Here is a 20,554-nt window from a genome sequence, read left to right as displayed (position 1 = left end):
GCCCAGCATCTAATCAAGAACAACAGCCTAATACCAACTATTTTCCCTGCATGCTTAAAACTAAGCAAATTTTCCAGTTTTTCTCCATATTATCACTAAAGTAGAAAGCAAAGCACCTCCTAACAAGTAGCTGTATATATTTTACTGCACTGCTTCTAATTGCAACTAGATTTGATTCTAATACTAAAAGTGCTTACGCCAGTAAAATTTAACCCATAGAATTTATATATGATTTGTTACTGATAAGGTGCATCATTCAGTTAAACTAGTTCAAACTATTTTCTCAGGGTGTATCTTGAAATAACTTTTCCAATTAAAGTCAACCCTTATTTCATTTTATAAATAACATGTCTTCTAACTTATATTAAAAATAAAATGATATGCTAATTACCAGACCAATTCTTTTTAGCAATATATATTTTACCTTCCATAACATATAGTTCAGTAGTTTGATTTGATGATCAAGCAAAATTCATGGATTTAAAAAATTTCATATGTCATTAAGTATTCCCATAAACCTACTACCAGTGGTCTGAAAGCACATGCAAACATATGTACCAGAGGAACCTGACCTTGCCATCAGACTCCTTGTATCATCTATGGATTAGATTTCAGCTACATGTTACATTGCTTAATTTAAATTTATATATGAGGATTTGGGAATATAGCTCAGGGGTAGTACATGATCAGGGTCCTGGAGTCAATTCACAGGATCATAAAAGCTACACAAAATAAATTATAAGTACATGAAACACCTATCAGAAGCAAAATTGTTATTTAACTTCTCTATTTTGAAATGGATAAAAATTTCATTATTATTGTAAGTCTTATACCTACTTGTTCATTATCTTTTTAATGAGATGTGTCCATTAACTGACTTCTCTATAGTTTTAATAATGATTCTCAATATACATATAGTTTTTTCTTTGAAGAATGAAGTCAGTCACTTTTTCTAAAACTAAAACTGATTGGGTGCATTATTCTGACATGAATATTGCCTTTGCCAATTATACTGTATTATAAATATTTTCCGTAACTTTGTTGATTCAACACTGTAATCTCATTTCAATATTTAAAGGCTATAAATTTAGATGTTATATCACGTTACTTTATTGAAAAAGGCATATTTATCTAAATATTTTGATTTCACCAAACATTTGTAAGTATAATACATTAAAAATAATGCCTCAAAGTTAAATTATAACAAGCACAACCGTCATTTGATAAATCTTGGTACAGCCATTTTGGTAGACTTCCTAGAAACTGAAAAAGGAAATGACTGAGAAAAAAAGATTCTAGTTTCTATCATCAAAAATAGCTCAATGATTTAAAATAACAGTCATCTGAGTAACTTTGCTTTTTGGGATTAAAGATACACCTAATCTAGTGATCTGTTAAAAATTAAAAATTTTATTTAAGTTATTTTAAATCATTAAGCTATTTTTGATGATAGGTTTTTGTGTGACTTTTGACTTGTGATTTGAACCTTTATTTCATTCCATTCTGCTTATTGATGGGAACAAGGTTATCTGGGTTCTTATATCTATAAAACTGAAAAATAAGTTGGATGTAGTGGTGAAATCTCAGATATTCAGGAGACTGAGGCAGGAAAGTCACAACTTTGAGGCCAGTGTGGACAAGGAGTAAGACCCCTTCTCAAAGTAAAACTTAAAAAGGCTGGGGATATAGCTCAGTGGTAAAGTATTTGCCTAACACTCACAAGGCCTTGGTTCAATACAGTACCAAACAGAAACGAAGAAAGAATATTGGAGAAGAACAAGGTTAAGTTCATTTGTAAGATGCATTTCCAACCAAATCTACCTTTCGGTTTACTAACTGCTTACCAAAATGTATCATATTTTATGTACTTCTTATCAGCTGTATACTACTAATAATTGAATGATAACATTTTAAAACTTGAGGCTTATAATCCACAGGAACACTTATTTCAATCATTTTATACTTGCTGGAGAGATGTGTGCTAGGATGATCAATAAAAAGCCTTTAAACATAAAAAATATATTACATCAAAATCAATTATGTAAGAAAGTTGAATTGAATGATTATTTCAAGGAAACAGAAAAATCATGTAAAATTTCTTACTGCTTAAAAAAACCTTGTTCATTGCTTTCCTTTTCAATTAACAATGAGTATCAAAATAGTATATTTTCATTTCATTGAATAATGTCAAATGTAATTAAATCATTTTGTTAAAAGTATAAATATTTATAGTATGCTAGAAATAACAGAAAATATTTAAACTCATTACAAATTTCTAATGTTAACGTCAAAGCACAGGTGTGATGTGATAAACCATTTTTCAAAGTGCCTTGCGGTGGCAAAATTCTTAGAAAATGTGAAGACTGCCATTATCGAAAACAGTTTTAGTGAAGCCCAGAAGGAAATCTGGGAGAACAGGGATGGAACTTGAAAATAAAATTTCATTTGATTGCTATTTTATGTCAAGATATAGCAAAAAAAAAAAAAAAAAACAAAAACAAAAAACAAAAAACAACGTAATAGATTCTAAATTTTTTTCCAGCACAGTTACACAACCTTGTAATGGGTCAAATTCCAGAGGGTTTGAAGAAACGCACAAATACTGTACTTACTCAATATGGTCACTAGATGGCAATATGCACTGGGAGCGAAGCCCTCGTCTGCTCTTCTCTCTTGTCTTCCAGCTCCTCCTACGAAAAGGAAAAGAGTACTAATGACAGTGACAACAATAATACAAAATATTTCTTTCTAGTCTTCCCATTCACCAGGGACAGCAGTTAACATCCTTTCCGAGAACTTCAGAAATGACCTTGTTTGTGAACAGAATCTCTTCTCTATTAATGCAACAACAAATTAGTTCTTATTGGTACATCAGAAAATAAAGTTAATGTCTCTATGGTATAAGCATTTTGATTTTTCACCATAAAACTCAAAGCCTATCTAGCTAAGCAGTTTGTCTTTAGAAAAACTAATATACTGGCACAGCAACAACAGCATAATGTACGATGTTCTAAGCACTGAGATCAGCTCATTTCATTGAATCTTCAAACAAGTCTGAAAGGTGAATATGAAGATTACTCGCACATGACAGATGAGAAAACAATAAAGGTACCCTAATCTATTAAGCAACTAAGCTATAAGGCTGGAATGAAATGCAAGTCTTTTGTGTGTATTTAATTTCAATAGCTATGCATAATACTGTGCCATGTAAGTGGGGCATGTATGTATGAATGGATCTTTGGGGCTATGCATATGTTTATATTTCTGAGCTTCCATGTGATCTATGGCTCTGATTTTCTGCCCGTAGATGTATGTATGTGCAAAACATGTGCTCTTGAGACCTTTTGGGATTCATTTCAGTAATTTCCATATGGACTTTATACAATATAGTCAGCTGATGGGACTTCATAATCTTCACTCTCTCAAGAGGCTATGAAAAAAGTACATTAGCAGTCACAGCCTCCTTTAAAAATATGTCTCCCTTTATATGTGCTTGGTCATCTGTGTTTTCATATACATAAATCCGCGTGTGTATCTGTCTGTGCATGTAAATCTGTGTTTCTGTTTTTAGTATGATTAAGATCTATATGTGCTATATGCCTATGTTGGCATGTGTGTGTCTATGTGTGCGTTCATATAGCTGTGGTTCATTTAGATCTTGTACACCATTAAAAGCACAGAAGTACATCTATAGATCAATGTGTGCCAATGTGTGTGTGTGCACAGCTGTATATCTGTGTATCTATGCATCTGTACGTTCTTACTACACTTAGGTATGTATTATCTATAGATACATGTATATGTCGCTTGCTTTTATGTGCTTAGGATGTGGTCTGCTCAATGCTGTGTGAGAATACACTGAACCCACACACTATACATCTACATGTGCCTTTATGTGTCTATCTATTCAAATGCAATATAGAACTCTGTGCACATGTGCCTGGGAGGAAGTTTAAAAATGTCGTCATCTAAGTGGGTAAGTACATATGTAAATGTGTATGCAGGGCTGCACCTGTGTACCCCTGCATTTATCTGTGTGTGCATGCATGCCTACAGGATAGCATCTGTGTCTATTTGGACATGTTCAGTGCTCATGTTTACTGGCTAAAAATGTTCATCTGTATAACCTCTACATGTCTATGTATCTGTGTGTACATAATATGCACAGGTCTACATGTCTTGGTTTGAATTTATATGTCTGGACCTTTATGTTATTTCCTGTAATGCTTTTATCTATGTCTGGGACCTTCTGTATTAGTGATGGCAAACCTCTTAGAGCTCTCAGTGATAACGAACAGCTCACTATGGCATGTATGTCAAAGGTGCACTACCAATGTTCTATATTCACATATGTACATCACAGTGTTTATGTGTTCATTCACCTCTGTTTGTATGTGCATGTCTATGTGACCTTCAGCATATCTTTAGAATTATGTGTCTGAACAGAAATCTGTGTGTAAGTTATTGTCTTTGGATGAATCCCAGTGATTCATCCGAAGAAATCTGTGTGTCTCTGTGTGTGAATGTTTATGTTGATGTGTGCATAAGGACTCAGTATGAATGGGAATTCAGCATGCCTGTGATAGATACAGATATACATAGAGATGTAGATATATAGATGTATGTGTTCCTGGGTTGTGCACACCTCTGTGGCATGCATACTCATCTGTAATTGCATGCATACATACTAGTCTACACATAACTGTCTGCACAAATGTGTGTCAGTGAAAGTATGCACGGCTGAACACATTTCCATGAGGATAGACCAATAGACACACATGATTTTGTGTATATCTGTGAATCTCTGTATTTGTATATGTTTATGGATATCCATGTGTACCTGTATACCCAGGAAGTATTCTGCATGTTTATAGATGTTTAAATGTTTCCACAAGCATCTGCATAAGCAAGCATCAGTGCAATATTTTGGGTCCAACAAGGTGTGCATATATATGGGTATGACTGTGTATACATCCCTTTTCTCTGTGCACCAGCTTGTGTTTCTGTGAATTTGCCTGTATTTCTGGACACTCATGTAACTTGGTGTGCTCCTTTTGTGTACAAATGAGTCAGTATGAGAATATGGACGTGCTTTGCTTTGATCCCAGAGTCTGTGTCTCAATGTGTCTCAGTGTCCATATGTGGATGCATGCTTTTGAGAAAGTAAGCCTGCACTGGGATGTACTCATACTCAATCTCTCTCTCTCTCTCTTTCTCCTTATACACGTTTCTCTGAATCAATGCAGTGTGACCAACAAATATGGTAAAAATATAAATTTAAACAATTGACTACAGTAAACTGTGTTGTTATTAGCCCTCTCCAAATGCCCTCCTACACTTTGAACACACTTATCCCATCTTTCTGTCCACTTTCTGCAGCACTTCTGGAAGTCCGCTTTCATGTCTTTAGTTTCACTGGCATGGCTGCTTGAATATCCTGTATCAATTCACAATATTTACCTTTCACGATCATTCTGATTTGGGGGAGGATTCAGTACTAAGGTGGATGAGGGCACATTGTTACGCTGTCACTAGCCTACACTGGATGACACAATGCAGCAGCATTCCTCTGTAAATAGTGAAGCCATGATTGGAAGCAGGCATGTTTGTCTCCATAGGCTGTGTTCTCAATCTTGCTTGATTCTAAAAAGGCCCTCATCTTGTCCTTAGACTAACCTAAAAGGAGAGTTACTTTTTCATTCATATTTAAAAACAGCTAAATAGACTCAAAGAAGTGAAGTCACTCACCAACTCTGTGTGAACATGTGGGTCCTCTTTTCAGAATCTGAGGAGCAAATCGATATGCTGTGAGAAGTTGATATAACAGACTGAATTTTGCCTCCCGAAATGACTCTAAATGCTCTATATTAATCATACATAGTATACTGTTTTTCTAGGCTGTACACTTATGGTGGTGTAATTTAGATGTATTTGTGTGCTCTGCTGTAAATTTATGATGGTGCATTTTTCAGTGTATTTGTGTGCTCCACTGGGGAAGTCATGGACTATGGAAATGTTCTCACATTATAGAGCAGGGCAAGATATTGTGATCTACACACTGAAGTCTGTGTATTATGGGATATATCTTGGAGACATAGGGATGATGCCATTTCCTGGGCTGATTTCAGAGATCCCATCATAGATTTCTATGCCATATTACAATCTTCGGATTTTAGAATGTGGCTGTGTTTTATGGAGAATTCATGTGAATTTTTGTGTTGGAAGCAGAGGTGGTGGTAAAGTCCATCAGGTGTGAGGTCTCTATGAACCTAGTGCAGCATTTCTAGAGTTTGTAATCCAATTCTGTGTGTCATGTGGTAAATGTGTATGGTGTAGACTGATTTTAGATGGAAGGCAGTATAAGTCTTAGTGTTATAGAGTGCAGGTGATCAGTCACAAATCTAGGGAAAACAGGTTGTGTTTGTGTTGTAGAACCACTTTGTACTATAAGTCCACTCTGATTAAGATGCAACTCTTTGTACTGTGGGATACAGCACTGTGTATTGAGTGTGGATCTCTGCGTTGTTGGGTGATGGTTTGTCAGCAATGTTTTGTGGTCGGGTATTTTTGTGCAGCATAGAGTGTGTTGCTCTGTAATGGAGCAAGTCTGTACATTTTGAGGTTTGCTGTAAACTGCTTGTGCATTTTTTATGTATTATAGGTCATGTATAGGTGTGTGGTGCTGTGAGGTTGTGACAAGATTGTGTGTGCTGTAGAAAAGTCTGAGTGATATACAGCATGCCAGTGCATTGTGAAAAGAACAAAATGGGCCAACTCTACACTGGGATTTGATTCTAGGCATTTTAGTGTGTGACTGTACATGAGGGAAAGTGTGTAAATGATGTGGCAATTCTGTGACTCTTCAGAGTGTCTGTGAACTTTTGAGGCATCTCTGCATCACATAATGTACCATTTTATTGGAGTGCTTGTCACAGTGGGCTAGTTTGTACCCCTTAACAGGATGTAGGGATGGTTACCTTGTGGGCTAAGGCTGTACTACAAAATACATGCCTAGTAAGGAGTGTACCTGTGCAATATAGGACAGATCTTAATTTTATGAGACATGTTGGTGAGTTCTCAAACAGTTCTCTGTGTGGAGGGGCCTATGATTTCTTTGTAGGATACTTGTGTGACAGAGTGTAGAAATCTTAGATGCATCTGTGCATTAGAATGTAATATTGTGTTTGTGAAGAAGTATTTCTGTCACTGGGTAAATCTGTCCATCACAAGTGATATCTATGCATTATGGAGTTAGTTTGTGCATTATTTAAGATATACCTTAGCGTGAGTGGCAAGACAATTTGTGGAGACTGGACATTTGGAATCTGTAATGGGAAAATCAATCCTACAGAGGCTGTGCATTACAGAGACTTTTGCACTGTGGAACGTACCTGTGGGTTATGAATCATCTCTTGGTGTTAGGAAGTGAGTCTTGGCATGGTGGAGGTAAGTGTTTTTATTGTAGGCTCACTGACGGCATTGGAGGCATTTTTATGTTTCTCTGGTGCAAGACTGACTTCTGAGGCAAATCTAGGTGTCATGGTGATAGTGGATACATTCTGGAGCACGACTTGCCATTTATGAAGTTTTTCTTTGCAAAGCACAGTTGTAGACTGTGATGGGGATTCTATGGGATATATGAGGAGTCATGTGTCCTGAAGCATGTGTGACATAGTAAGCTAGTCTAGCTATTCAGTGGTTAGTATGGAAGTTATAGAAGCACTCAGGCATTGTGTGGCTCATATTGATGTTATGAAATATTTCTTGCTATTGTGATGCATCCCTGTGTTTGGGATCATGTCTGGTAATTATGGAGCATTATTTGGCAATCCTACGCTTTGAAGATGAATCTCTGCATTATAGGATAATGCCATGTATGAGGTGAGTTTGTGTGTTGTAGGATGAATTTGAAGACTGGATAAAGTCCACAAATTGTGAGTAGACTCTGTTTCCCACAGTGTGTTTTAGAGCTTCAAGACATGTCTACACTGGCAGGACACAAGGGTAAAGGGACAAGTCTATGGGTTTGAGGAAGTAACTATATATTCTGAGCCCATCCCTTATGATTATGTGATCTGAGAAATATTTGTAAGTCACTAGGCAATGCTATGTTTTTCTGATATCCCTATTTATGAAGCACATTCATGCATTGAAAGATGTACGCAGGATAGTGTATGCGTTTTATTAAAATGTGGGATGCTGCGACGTGGGATTGGATATTGTATGACAGCTTTTAGTGTTATAGAATTCTCTGTGCTATTCAGAATTTAGTCTAAGTGATGAGTGTTGTCTGTACACTGCAAAATGGGCTGGGTATTATGGGGCACATGTTAGTTACGAAGTGATCCAGAGAGGGCAAATCTATGATTGTTCTGGGGTGACTTTATATATTTTGAACTGAGTGAAAATGTTTGGAGCAAGATGAAAATTGTAAGATAAGGGTATATGGGAGTGAATCTATTCTGAGTCATTGGTTATAATTTTGCATTATTGTGTAATTTTGTATAGTAGTTCTATGTCGTATAGAACATGTGTATATTAGGGACAAGCCCATTTGTTGTTGAGTATGGCTAGGTTGTATGTGCTCGAGCTGATCGAGTTTTATAAAGGGTAAGTGCATGTAATTAGGCAAGTAGGACATGGTGTGACAAGTCTGGGTGCTGTGTGTGTGTGTGTGTGTATACAGAATTCCTTTGCATTGCAAGACAAGTTTTAGCACTGTGGGAAAAGTCTGTGAATTGTGAAGCATGCCATATGGTGTTGAACATGTCCATGCCTTGTGGGTGTTACTTATTTCGGGTCATGTCTGTGTGTTGTACAGTAATGCATGCTAGTGAGTGAGTGTGAGTGTCACAGTGTGAATCAGGGTGTTCTTTGGTAACAGTGGCATGGGTATGTCTGTGTTTGTGACTTCTATGTGCTGTGCATTCCTTTTGCACTCTGATCTAATGAAGGTTAAGTAGCTGTTTCACAGGGTGTGCCTGGGAGGGGGGATAGGTGGGCATGCCCGTGTGCTGCTGAGGTTGACCTCTGTGACTGAGCATGAGGATGGACTCATGGGCCAAGTCCGTGTGTTATGCAGAAAGTATGGACAGTTTGTACCAAGCCCTCAAAGAGTGGAGCTCATCCGGACAGTGTAAGACTTACTTGTGTGGCTGAGCATTCATATGTGTTATAAGTCACAATGTGAATGTTTTGGAGGGAGGACATATTTTGCTGAGTCCACAGCTACATGGTAGAGTAAGCCTGAGGCTTTGGGAGGCATTTCTGTGGGATCACTAGGAGTCTTGCTCTGTAAGCTTCTGCAACATGAACTGAGCACTGGGATCTGCCCAAGCAAAGTGTGATTCTTCTGCTTCTTTTCAGTCCTGTGTTGTGAGGGAAATTTTTGTGCTAGAGTGGCAGGAGATCCCACCTGGCACATTTCTGACAGTGTGTTGCAGCTGAGATACATTCATGAGTGGTGGGGCTGGTTTGTACTGTAAGGCATGTCTGGCTGCTACAAGGCTAGACTGAGTGATAAGAGGTCTGTCTGGTATTATGCGATCAGTATGGGTTTTATCGGGCTGGATTAAATGCTATGGAGTGACTGGGTTCATAAAATGATTGTGGGTGCCAGGGGCTGAGGACTGATGTCATGAAAGTGGATTTCAGTTTCACTGTGAGTCCTTCCCGTAGAGAGGATGTAGATGTGCGTGGTATATATGTGGAAGGCAGAGTTTTTAATCTGTATGCTGTTCAAGTTTTCTGTCAGATCAGAGGAAAATATTTGTTCTGCAAAAGAAAGATTTTTGAAAGGCCAATCTGTCATGTGCTGAGAGTATGTTATGGAGAATGTAACTGCGCTACACGGCCAATCTGGTGAGCCGGGCCTGGGAAGCAGAGGAAGCTTGGATGTTGTACGGCAAGTCAGGATGTTGTGAAATGAATCTGGGTGATATTTATGTGTTAGGGCTTTGTCTCAGTGTTCTCTCGCACTCCAGACTTGTGCTGCCAAACAAATTTGGTATTGTAGAAGCAAGAAGTGATTTCGTAGAACTAGTCTGGTGTTGTGGTGTAGATCTGTGTGTCAGGGAATAACTTCTGTTATCACATAACAAGTCTGGATGAGGAACGCTGTGCTTGTGACTTATTTTTAATTGCACATGTGCTACCCAGTCTCTCTCTGTAATGTGAAGTTCATGTGTTGTAGAGCAAAAAAAAAAAAAAAAAAAAAAAAAACACGACAAGTGTTTATGGGAACAGTCTGTATGTTGTGAGTTAATAGATTTTGGAAGGTGTCTGTTTGCTATGGGGATTACCTCTATGCTGCTGGATCAGTGTTACAGGCTGAGTCTGGGTACTACAATGGATTCCAGTGCTTGTAGAGTTTCCTGTATTTTGTCCACTGTGCCATGTGCAAGTCTTGATGTTGTAAAGGGAAAAAGATGTGTTTTTCTGGACAGTCTGTGGACTACTAGGATTCTTTTGGCCAATACTGTAGGTTATGGGGAAAAGCAGGGTTGCCAGGCAAGTAACATCTAGATGGTGTTTCTGGTTTTGTGGGACAAAGCAGGTGTTATAGAGGAGGTGTAAGTGTCTAGTGGTAAATCAAGCTCTCAGTGGGGAATCTGAGTCTTGGTGTTGTGGGATGTACTTGTGCCTCAGGTATTTTTCTGTGTATTATGAATTCTATGTGGAATAAGACATGTCTTTATGTTGATAAGTAACTATGAAATCAATCTATGTCACCGGGAGACTGTGCATTATGGAGCATGGTGTTGCAAGGGATATGTGCTTGTTGTGTTGTAATTTGAGTTTTGTAAAGCTACTCTGGATTTTTTCTGACCAATCTGAGGGTTAAGGAACATATCTTAGTGTTGCAGGTTCAGTTTGTTTTCCAGCATTTATGTGTGCTATGAGGAAAAGTCTAAGAACTGTGGAGACAAGAAAATACTTTAGGGGGCCGCTATGTGCTGTTCAGACAGGGTTTTTTTTTTGTTTTGTTTTTATTCTAGTGTAGCTGTTATGGGACAGGATGTGCTAACTCAGGTCAGTTTGGCTATTGCAAGCTAAGTCTGGGTGCCATGGGACAAACAGGGATTCATAAATAGGTCTGCATTTCATGTGCCCATCTCAGTGTCTTTAAGTGACTCTAGGTCAATGCACTACAGTAAGACTGTTATGGAGTGACTTTGGGGATTGATGGCATGTTTATGCAACAAAATTTTATGTTAAACTTTCAGCATTTCTATATTTTCTCTTCTAAATCTTGTTGCTATGGATCAAAAACCTACTTTTCCCAACCCATCTATGTTGTCTGTGGATTATGTGCATGATGAAGAAATGGCCATGTATTCTGGGGAACGCCTGGGGATTATGGCGTGATTTTGTTTGGTTAGGAGCATGAATATATTAAAGCAAGTGCTAGTATTATAATGCATATGTGTTGTCAGAATGCCTGTTGTCCAGCGTTTATATATGCTTGAAGGCATTGGTGTTGTGGAGGCAGAGGTCCTATGAGATCAATCATTATTTTGGGGAAGAATGTGAGGGCACATATGTATATTAGGCTTTGTGTATGGATGTTCTGCGGCTACTCTTGGTAATGGTGGGCCACTGTGCATATGGCAGGGTGAATCTCTATTTCAGAGTGGCTGGGTAGTATAGGGCAAAGCTGGTCAAAGTGGAATTACCTCTTCTGCATTTTCGGTTCTGTGTATTTTTCAACATTCCTACACTAGCCTAGGTTTCATAGAGACAAGGAAGTGTTTCACAGAGCCATTCTGTGTATTGATGACAGCATCTGTGTGTGCCCACATAGTGTGAGTCGTGTCTGTGTGTCATGGATTTATCTATGTATTGTATAGCATGTCCACTGACTGGTGGGTTAGTGTGATGTTAGTGGTGTGAGTCTGTTTAATGTGGAGTGAATCTGGGGGTCCAAAGCAAGCCTTAGTCTTCTGCATTAAACTTGTGTGTTACAGAAAGGTCTGAGCACTGTGTTTTTCTGTGTGTAGACCATCCTTTATGGGTGTCATCCTTTATGGTGCTGCTCTGAGGAAGCTTGTAACAGGAAGTTACTTTGTGAGATGAATCCAGGTGCGGAAGGGACAGACTGTTGAATCATTGCTATTATATGTTACAGGGTTCTTCTGACAGTTTTGATTCAAACTGCCATGCTAGGGGCTGCATCTGTGTGAAGTGGAGCAAGTGTACACATTATGAGTCACATATGTGCACCATGAGATGTTTAACGTGTTAATGTGTGTTGACAAGTCTGTACTCAAGAAGTAAATCCTGCTTTTATATATCCAAGACAGTGTTTTGTTGGACAAGTATGTATGTCACAGGGAAAAATCCATGTGTTCTGGGTTGTGTCCCATTCCTATGTGCTGTAAGGCCAGTCTTGTTAGTGTGGTGAAGTTTATGTGCTATGATTCTGTACTCTGGAAAAGTCTATGTGTTGTGGATTGTTTCTAGGAATTTTGAAGTGAATTCTTCATATTGTGGAGCTGATGGGATGAGCATGCACAAATGTCTTTATGAACTGTGATTTTAAAAATATAGTGAATACTGCTAGTGTGTGCCATGCCCCCAAAAGGCAGGCTTGTGAAAATACTGCTGTGTCCTCATCTGTCTTATTCACCAAATACGGTACCCTCAGATGTCTGCCTTTTCCCCAAAGTCAAAATAACCATGAAAGGTAAGGCCCAGAAAGACAACCATGCCAGGACAACTAAAGATAATCACTCACAAGAGAGGCCTTCGGTGACTATATCAGAAAGTGGCAGAAAGGACTTACCTAAGTGTGTTGAAAGTGAGCAGGATTTTAAGATGTATTCACAGAAATGTGTTTTCAGTTGTATTTTTTAATTCAAACACACACTGTATTTTTCAATCATGCCTCCTACATTGTGGCATGTGTATGTGTATGCCAGGAAGTGTTTAGACACGTTTCTATATGAAGGCTGTATACAGGTGTCTATGTGTTACATGATGAGTCTAGGTGTTAGGCATACTACGTGGAAGATGCTTCTAGGTATTACGGGCTAAGCACGTCAATACAGGTATTGAATGGAAAGAGTAGTGAGAGGGTGAGTTGCAATGTAATCTGGGGCTTTATAAGGAATGTCAATATACAGCAGTTTGTGTCTATTGGTTTCATGCTGAGTCTTACCACTCTGTTCCAGTTCTTGCATAGCAACAGCAACAATAACAACAACAAGATCAGCTAAATCAGTAACACTAATTCATTACCAAGTGCTCTTCTAAGCACTTTATAGTCCTCAACATATTTATTTTTCTTAGGAGTCCTCTTCTTATCCCTAATTTACAGATGAGGGCTCACAAAACTTTTCAAGGTCAGAAAACTTGTAATGACTTCTGTGGGATTAGAGCCCAGGTAGCTGGGTCTCCGCGTAGATGCTTTACACTGGAGAGGGGAACTACACATCATGGGCCAATTCAGTTGGGCCTAGGGAGGCTGAGCTAACCTCTCCCTTGTGCCAGCTTGACAGCTGTGATGTGAGTTACTATACTATGAGCCTGCCTTTGGTTTGTGTGAGAGTGGGGATTTTAACAACAAGTCTGCCTACTGTGGGATGAGTTGGTAGGTACGTTTGTGAACAGCAGGGGAATCTATGTTATGGGACAAAAGTCTGTGAGCAGGAAGGTGTGTTTGGGTGGTAGCGGACAAACCTCTGAGTTCAGAGTACATATATGCTTGTTGAGTTGTGGGTCTTTGCCTCGTGGAGTGAGGCAGTGTGCTGTGGATCCACTCTGCACATTGTGAGATGATCTGCCTGTCCAAGAATGAATCTCTGTGTTGTACACGAGGAGATTTCTGAACTTCAGTGCACTTCTTTACACTATGAGTACTGCTAAGTTTAGGCCTCTATTTATGCTCTGTAATGTTGTGGGTACTGTGGTGGGATGTCTGTGATTTGTAGAGTGTTTCTACATTTTCTTAAGTTAGTTAACATATGCAATAAATGTTTGGGTTGCTAGATTACAGTAGGCATTAGGGATAGTTTTTTTAGGAGAAATAGGGGTAATGGGCAAGGGTGTGACTAGAATATAAATTAACATCTCCAATAACATTCTCATGTATCCAGCACTGTAATAAACACTTAACATGTCTTAATTCATTTATTATCCACAGTAAGCCTCTGAAACAAGTACTACTGCTATCTTTGTTTTACAGATGAGCAAACTAAAGAACAAAAATATACTTACCCACGGTGACACGTTTAGCAAGGATGGGATCTGGGATTCAAACCCAGGTGGGCTGGGTTCAGAGGCCTTGCTCTAAACCATTGCAAAAGCCGGATCTCTGCTGTATGCCAGAGCTGTAGCTCAACAGTACAGTAACTCATGTCCGTCCACTGGAATGGAAGTCTTTGCGAAGGAGGGTAATATGTGTGCTGCAGTCTACTCAGTGGGAAATGTTTCTGTAATTGTAGGTTTCGTACTCTAGACTAGGTCTGTGTGTTGGGAGGTAATTCTGTTCATTGTGGAATAAATCTCTGTGTTTATAGGCATGCCTGTGAATTTTAAGGCAAATCTAAGTATCGTGGCGTAAGTCCATGCCCTGCGCATGTGGGGTAAGTCTCAGTGTGCAGGGGTGCATGTGTGAGTTGGGAGGAAAGTAGGTATGCCCCTGGGAGAAGCTTCATTTTGGTGCTGTTCTGTACACAGCTCACACTGGGCAGAAGGGTAAGCAATGAAAACGGCCCAGGTGCTTTCTGGTAAATGTGAGCAGCACTTGGCAAACGGTTTTAGATGTTGTGGCGCATGTGCCCACACTGTGTAAGCAGTGCAGTTTGATGAAATGAAGCCGGATAGCAAGTGCATGCCATGCCATCATTCTGAGCATTGTGGGGCTGGGGCGTTGTGCTGTGGGATGTGTGCCCACAGTGGAGGTCGTGTGGGAAGTGAGGGAAAGGTGGACTGTGAAATGCTCTTAACGCGTTATGCTTTTGTCCACCACAGTGCCCATGTGCATGCTGCAGTGTTGTGCCATGCACTGTGACATATGTCCATTTACTACAGCGTGTCTGCAGAATCCGGAATGTGTTCTAGTGACAGCAGGCCGAGGTGTGTGTTGGGAGGGTGAATTTGGAGGGGGTGGTCAGATGTTATAGGATGAGAATGCCTGTAAAGAAAGCCTTTCCATTATATGGTCACTGTGTTTGTGGTGAAATGAGCCAGCACACTGAAGGACAATCTATTTGTCGCGATGCAATTCTGTGCAGCTCAGTGTGACACGTGTACTGCAGGACTCAGCAGCATCCCTGTGGGGTGGGCCAGACCTGTCTGCATGCTGTTGGGACTGTGTACTGTGGATCCAGTCTGTGTTTCACAGGGAGAATCTGTGTGGTATACATAACACGGAAAGTGGCTGTACAGCACGGATGAGTATATCCTGCTGGGATGGTCAGTGTCCTATGTGGTGTGACGAGGCTGTCTGTTGTAGCGGAGTTTTGAGGTCATGAGTCTGCATTGTGTGGAGAGTCCTGTGGGCTCCGGTGAGTGTCTGTGCTGTGCACTGCCCGTGCTCCATGGCGATATTTTTGAATATGAGTAATCTCTGCGGGCTGTGGGGGGACTGCGGTGTATGCCATGAATCTGTATGTCTTGGTGTCCTAGAAAGAGTCTGACTGATATGAAGACAGGCTGTGAGGGTGGTATTGCCTGTGAAAGCCATTTCTGTCCAATGGGGCAGTTCAGTGTCCCTTAGGTGGGTCTCCATTTTGAGGTGACTCTAATGATATGGGAAGTATCCCTGTACTACAGGACAGGTCTTTTGCTGGGACACTCACGGCCATGCTTTGAGGTGTGTCTGTGTGAGTAGGGCAAGTCTGTGTGTACCAGGTCTGTAGCTGGAGGTGCAAATGAGTGTTTGTACTATTTGAGCAGTGTAGGCATTAAAGGGCGAATTGTAACTGCTGGCGCAAGTCTTTTTCCAGGCAAGACTCCCTTAAAATCTAAAAATAACAACAGACAACACTTTTTAATGGTTACTATGCACCTGACCTTATTCTAAAGGTGCTACTAGTCTCCTCGTTTTTCATCTGTGGAAACCGAGGCACACTGAGAATAGCTGTCTCTTGATATGTCACCAACAAGTGGTGGGGGTTTGAAATTAGGCGATCTTGTTTCCTTTCCCCATACTGTATGGACCCCCTTGGTGCCCCAAGGTCCCCTCACTTCCCATGTAGGAGGTCTTCACCTTAGAAAGACTTTGTGATGAGTGGCAAAAACATCAAATGCAGCTGATTTGGGAAGAAGAAATATAAAGAGGCTCAAAGCCTTCAGAGGGCTTTTTAAGGCAGTAACGATGCTGGTTAAGTACTGTACAGAAAAACTGACCGTTAGGCCTGCAGAATAACTTGTTCCACTACTGCAAGCCCCCAAGACCCCTCCTATGGCTCCATAGCTGCATTTTGCTACAGCAGGGGAGCAAGTGCGCATGCTCAGGGGGGTGAGCTCCGTTGCCTGGGAAACCAGCCTCCAGTCATAAACAAATCAGAGCCTAATGCGGTAAGTTGGAAAATGACTAGGGCTGTGCCTCTGGGTCACAGAGAATGTCTTGAAATAACAGTGAGTAAGAAAGTCTCCCTGTCCTTTTATTCTACTATTAGTAAATGCCAGAGGCCAGGGTCAGAAGTCAATAGTAAAAGAAGGCTGTGTTGGAGGCAGGGCCTCAGCAGGTGCACTAGGGGATTTTCGAAAAAAAACTGTCAAATATTTCTGTAAGCAGCATTTAAGGCAGCTCCTGCTAAAGACTCTGTTTTATGTCTTGAGCCACCCACCTGCAGCAAAAAGAGGGGGACCAGTGGGGTGTTTGCTCTATGTCAAAGAGATAGTAACAGTGGCAGATCGGATTGGGACTCACCCTCTATCTCTAGATCACACTACTGTCAGCAACAGCCTGGCAAACATTTTTATTTCTGCTCCTCATACATTTCTTACATTTTCCTGTTACACCATTCTAGAAAATTCCAGGAACTGAGTCCAGACAGCTTTAACTCTGCAAGTACCTGGAGAATAAAAAAAGAGGTTGAAAGAGGAGCTTTAGGGATGGCCACTAGTCCCCTTTTAAATAAACAGCTGGGCCCTCACATGTGTCCAAGAAGAATACCACATCTGGAGCAAAGGTTTTCTATAGTCAGTTTCTCAATTTTAATTTGTCAAAAAGTGACAAGAATAAGCACTGCAAACGTTTAAAATAAAATTTGTTGGAAAACCACATAATTTACTGCACATGCCTAGGACGCTTGCAAAGCAGATGCACGAACAGGATGCTTTAGCACCCTGCCAGCTGCTGCCAGGAGGTAAGAGGACTATTGTGGAATGTGAACATCTTGGGTGGAGAGAAAATGGCCGACCTGTGGCAAGCTGCACCCTAGCTAATGGGAGAACAGCTGTTGCTGTTGCAAATCACTGGAAGAAGCAAGCTTGGCTTATTCAATAAGCAATGCTGAAACAATTGGTGACCTATTTAGGAAAAAACAAAATTAGATCCTACTTTGCACCACACACCATGCACAATCAATTTTAGATGGATTAAGAGGTCAATTACAAATGAAGGAATGAAGTTCCTAAGGGAAAATACAGGTGTATCCGTATATAAATAAATACTTAAAAGGAAAAAAAAAATCACAAAATCAACAGCTGATAGATGTAGATATCTAAAAATATAAAGCTTCCAAATGCTCCAAACATCACCACCATCAATGATGAAAATCAATAGGCAAACAATGACTAGAAAATAACGTTGTTACCACAGATGATAAATAAATTAAGTGATATGTCTTGAGACTGGGGGGAAAAACTTAAACTGGTTCATACCATTTGATCCATGAATTCCGCATCTATGAATTTATCCTGGGGGAGGACAGAAAAACACACAGAGATTTATATGGAAAGATATTTCTTAAATTATTTATAGCATCAAAATTGCACAAATGTACATTTGATAATTGGACATTTAGTGAGATTCTATCAAAAATTATGCATCCAAAATAATTACATTCTCATAGGTGTTTTAAAATGAGGAATTCCTTCTAGTATATGTCTAATGAATAAGGCAAAATAAAAATTGTATATACATATGATCTTCATTTGTATAAAATATATATCCCTATGCATATATTTGCATATGTTCAGAGAAAAGAGATTGATAGTAATTGTGTTTAAAGTGATTATCTTTGGGTTATGGGATTATGTGTGATTTTTATAGTTATCTGTATACCTTTCTAAATATTCTACTGTAAATAGTGTAATTTTATAATAAAGGGGAAAGCAACATTTTTGGTAAGATATTTCAATAATCATATAAATTCACTGGGAATACAGAGAAGAAAGTCTAGGAACAAAGACAATAAAAAGCAAAGATTAAATACCAATGTAGACCATTGGAAGCTTATGCAAGATGACTAATTATGGATCACAGCAAGATGACAGCATTATTGCATGTTGATATGTATGGAATTCCTTATACAAGATGGAGTCCTGGAAATTTTTCTTGGCTACACCAGAGAGTCGTCACATGTCCCTAGATGCATCAGTCAGTCTCTTTGCCGCAGTGCTCTGCTGACGCCCCCTCCCTCTGCCTTCAACATGCTCTCTCCCTGTCCCCTGCAAAACACGCTACCTGCAGACATGTTCAACTTAGGAAGTGGCCCAGGTCATATACTTTCCAGCAAGCTTTGTCGTTCTTATTGTTCTTCTTTGATTGCTGCTTTGTCATCTAACTCAAAAACCTATTTATTTTGCTTTCTGCTCTTCCTTGTTTGAGTGTCAAAACAATCTAAATTCCAAAGAAATTTTTAAAAAACCACGATACTTTTTTTTTTCTTGAAGAAACTGACCTATGAATAATATGCATTTCAAGGTATATTTCAGAAACACACATAAAAGCTGGGTCAATAGGAATCTCTGCTATGTTTCTCACATCCTCAAAAAAACCCACTAAGAGCATTATCTTTGCTGTATAAATTGATATCTAATAATACAAATGAATTTTTCAAACGAATCCATAGTCACAATATTTGCTATTTGTTTTTCATTCTAAAGCCTGAATTTAATGTTTTCCATTCAATACATGTTCATCTCTCACGTGAAGAAATCGTTACAGGCTGCCCTCTTTCTCATTTTCCCTCCCACACAGATATCATACAATTTTCTTAATTTAAGAAGCATGAGGAGGCACCGTATCTTTTTCTCCATCGCAAAATAATAATTCTCTCATGCCACTCGCTAAGGAAACAGATCTGAGAACATCTTGAACCGTAACCCATTCGCGTCTAATCCAAACATGACGCTGAAGGCAATTTCTCATCCTAATTACACCTCCATTACATCTTATTTTAGGAAGCATCTTACCAGCATCACAAGAGGAAGCATCTGTATTCCCTTCTAGCAATTCACTCACCATTTAAGAAGCAAGCTTTAAACTAGAAAAGTAACCAAGGAATATTTAGAATTGAATCCATCTTTCAGTGCCACTGACTGGAGAAATTCCTCCACAGCTCTGTATTATTCTATTCCATCCAAACATGCCACTCGATTTAAAAAGTGGAGCCTCGGTAAGTATTTTACGAAGGCTTTCTTAGGCACTTACCAGTTGCGTACTTTCTGCCTTTCCACCAGCTCCGAGGCTGTCGCACTGAAGGGGTGGGGGAAAACAGCAAGGCAACGCAGCAGCCACTTGAAAATGAGCTGTGCTCCGACGAAGGGATTAGCCCAACAGAAATAAATAAATTGCCTTGAGATTATCTTCAATAATCCTCCACAATCACAAAATCATGGAACGCATTATATGCCAAAATGCGCATGCTCATCAGAGGACACAGTTTAATGGGTAAACCTCTGCTCCAAACCATACTTAAATTCCGTTGATTTCCAGTGGAACCCCTACAAGACTGTGGGCTTTTGGCTCTTCCGTCTCCTAGCAACGTTCTCATTTTTTTTTCCAGCAGTAGTCCTACTAGGCATCAGAGAACACTGACAAGGATGAGTCTCTAAGAAGAAGCATTCCCATTTCACTGACCAATATACGATTTCCCCAGGTAAGTAATACATGAAGTCAGGAATTCAGGAACAAGGTATCCTGAGGAAATTGTCTCATTCAAATGACATTCCACAATTCTGCAAAGCAGAGGTTGTTCTTGTCCCCTTTATTGGCACAATGCTATCAGTGAACCTCTTCTGGAATGTGAATGTGCTTCATGCCAGCAAACTGCACAATTAAATAGTTAAATTGTTAAATTGTGTATTTTGTACTACGTTTTATTACAAAGAGACAGAACCACTCATCCGTGTCACAAAGATATGTTAAATCTGGCCACGTTCAAAAGATGGTGTCTGCTAGGATAAAAGTGATTATAATATAGTCCACTTCCCCTTCTGAAAGTTTATAATCTAATGATCTTCACAGGCTGCAAAAGAAAGCCATTTTGCTTATCTTTCTTTATCAACAATTATGGCTAACAAGATTGGGTAAGTAAATTTGAGTAACTAAACTTGTTACACAATCTGCCCCCAAAATAATGAATTCCCAGAATGT

The 20,554-nt window shown here is 39.5% G+C and overlaps 1 long non-coding RNA gene across 6 annotated transcripts in view; it reads right to left on the bottom strand.

Moving 5' to 3' along the window:
- The window catches only part of LOC101789263 (uncharacterized), a 53,205-nt gene extending 33,334 nt beyond the window's left edge, over positions 1-19,871 (bottom strand). For 2 of the 6 annotated variants that reach the window (XR_002789960.2, XR_010046683.1), the window contains exons 1-6: positions 19,610-19,871; positions 17,836-17,871; positions 16,880-17,024; positions 14,218-15,968; positions 5,749-5,785; positions 2,613-2,690 (exon numbers count right to left, since the gene is read on the bottom strand). This is a non-coding gene — a long non-coding RNA (uncharacterized LOC101789263). Of the gene's footprint in view, positions 1-2,612; positions 2,691-5,748; positions 5,806-14,217; positions 15,969-16,879; positions 17,025-17,835; positions 17,872-19,609 lie in introns of all 6 variants that reach the window. The other 4 variants (XR_002789959.2, XR_216191.4, XR_010046684.1 and 1 more) reach the window with 4 other exon arrangements.
- Between the last annotated feature and the right edge of the window lie 683 nt (positions 19,872-20,554).

The sequence above is a fragment of the Cavia porcellus genome, unplaced genomic scaffold, assembly GCF_034190915.1.
Source record: "Cavia porcellus strain 051 isolate PalLab524CR breed Dunkin Hartley unplaced genomic scaffold, mCavPor4.1 scaffold_3, whole genome shotgun sequence".
NCBI classification, from domain to species: Eukaryota; Metazoa; Chordata; class Mammalia; order Rodentia; family Caviidae; genus Cavia; species Cavia porcellus.
Note: the sequence above shows the minus strand (reverse complement) of the source record. Positions and strands in the feature narration are given on the sequence as shown.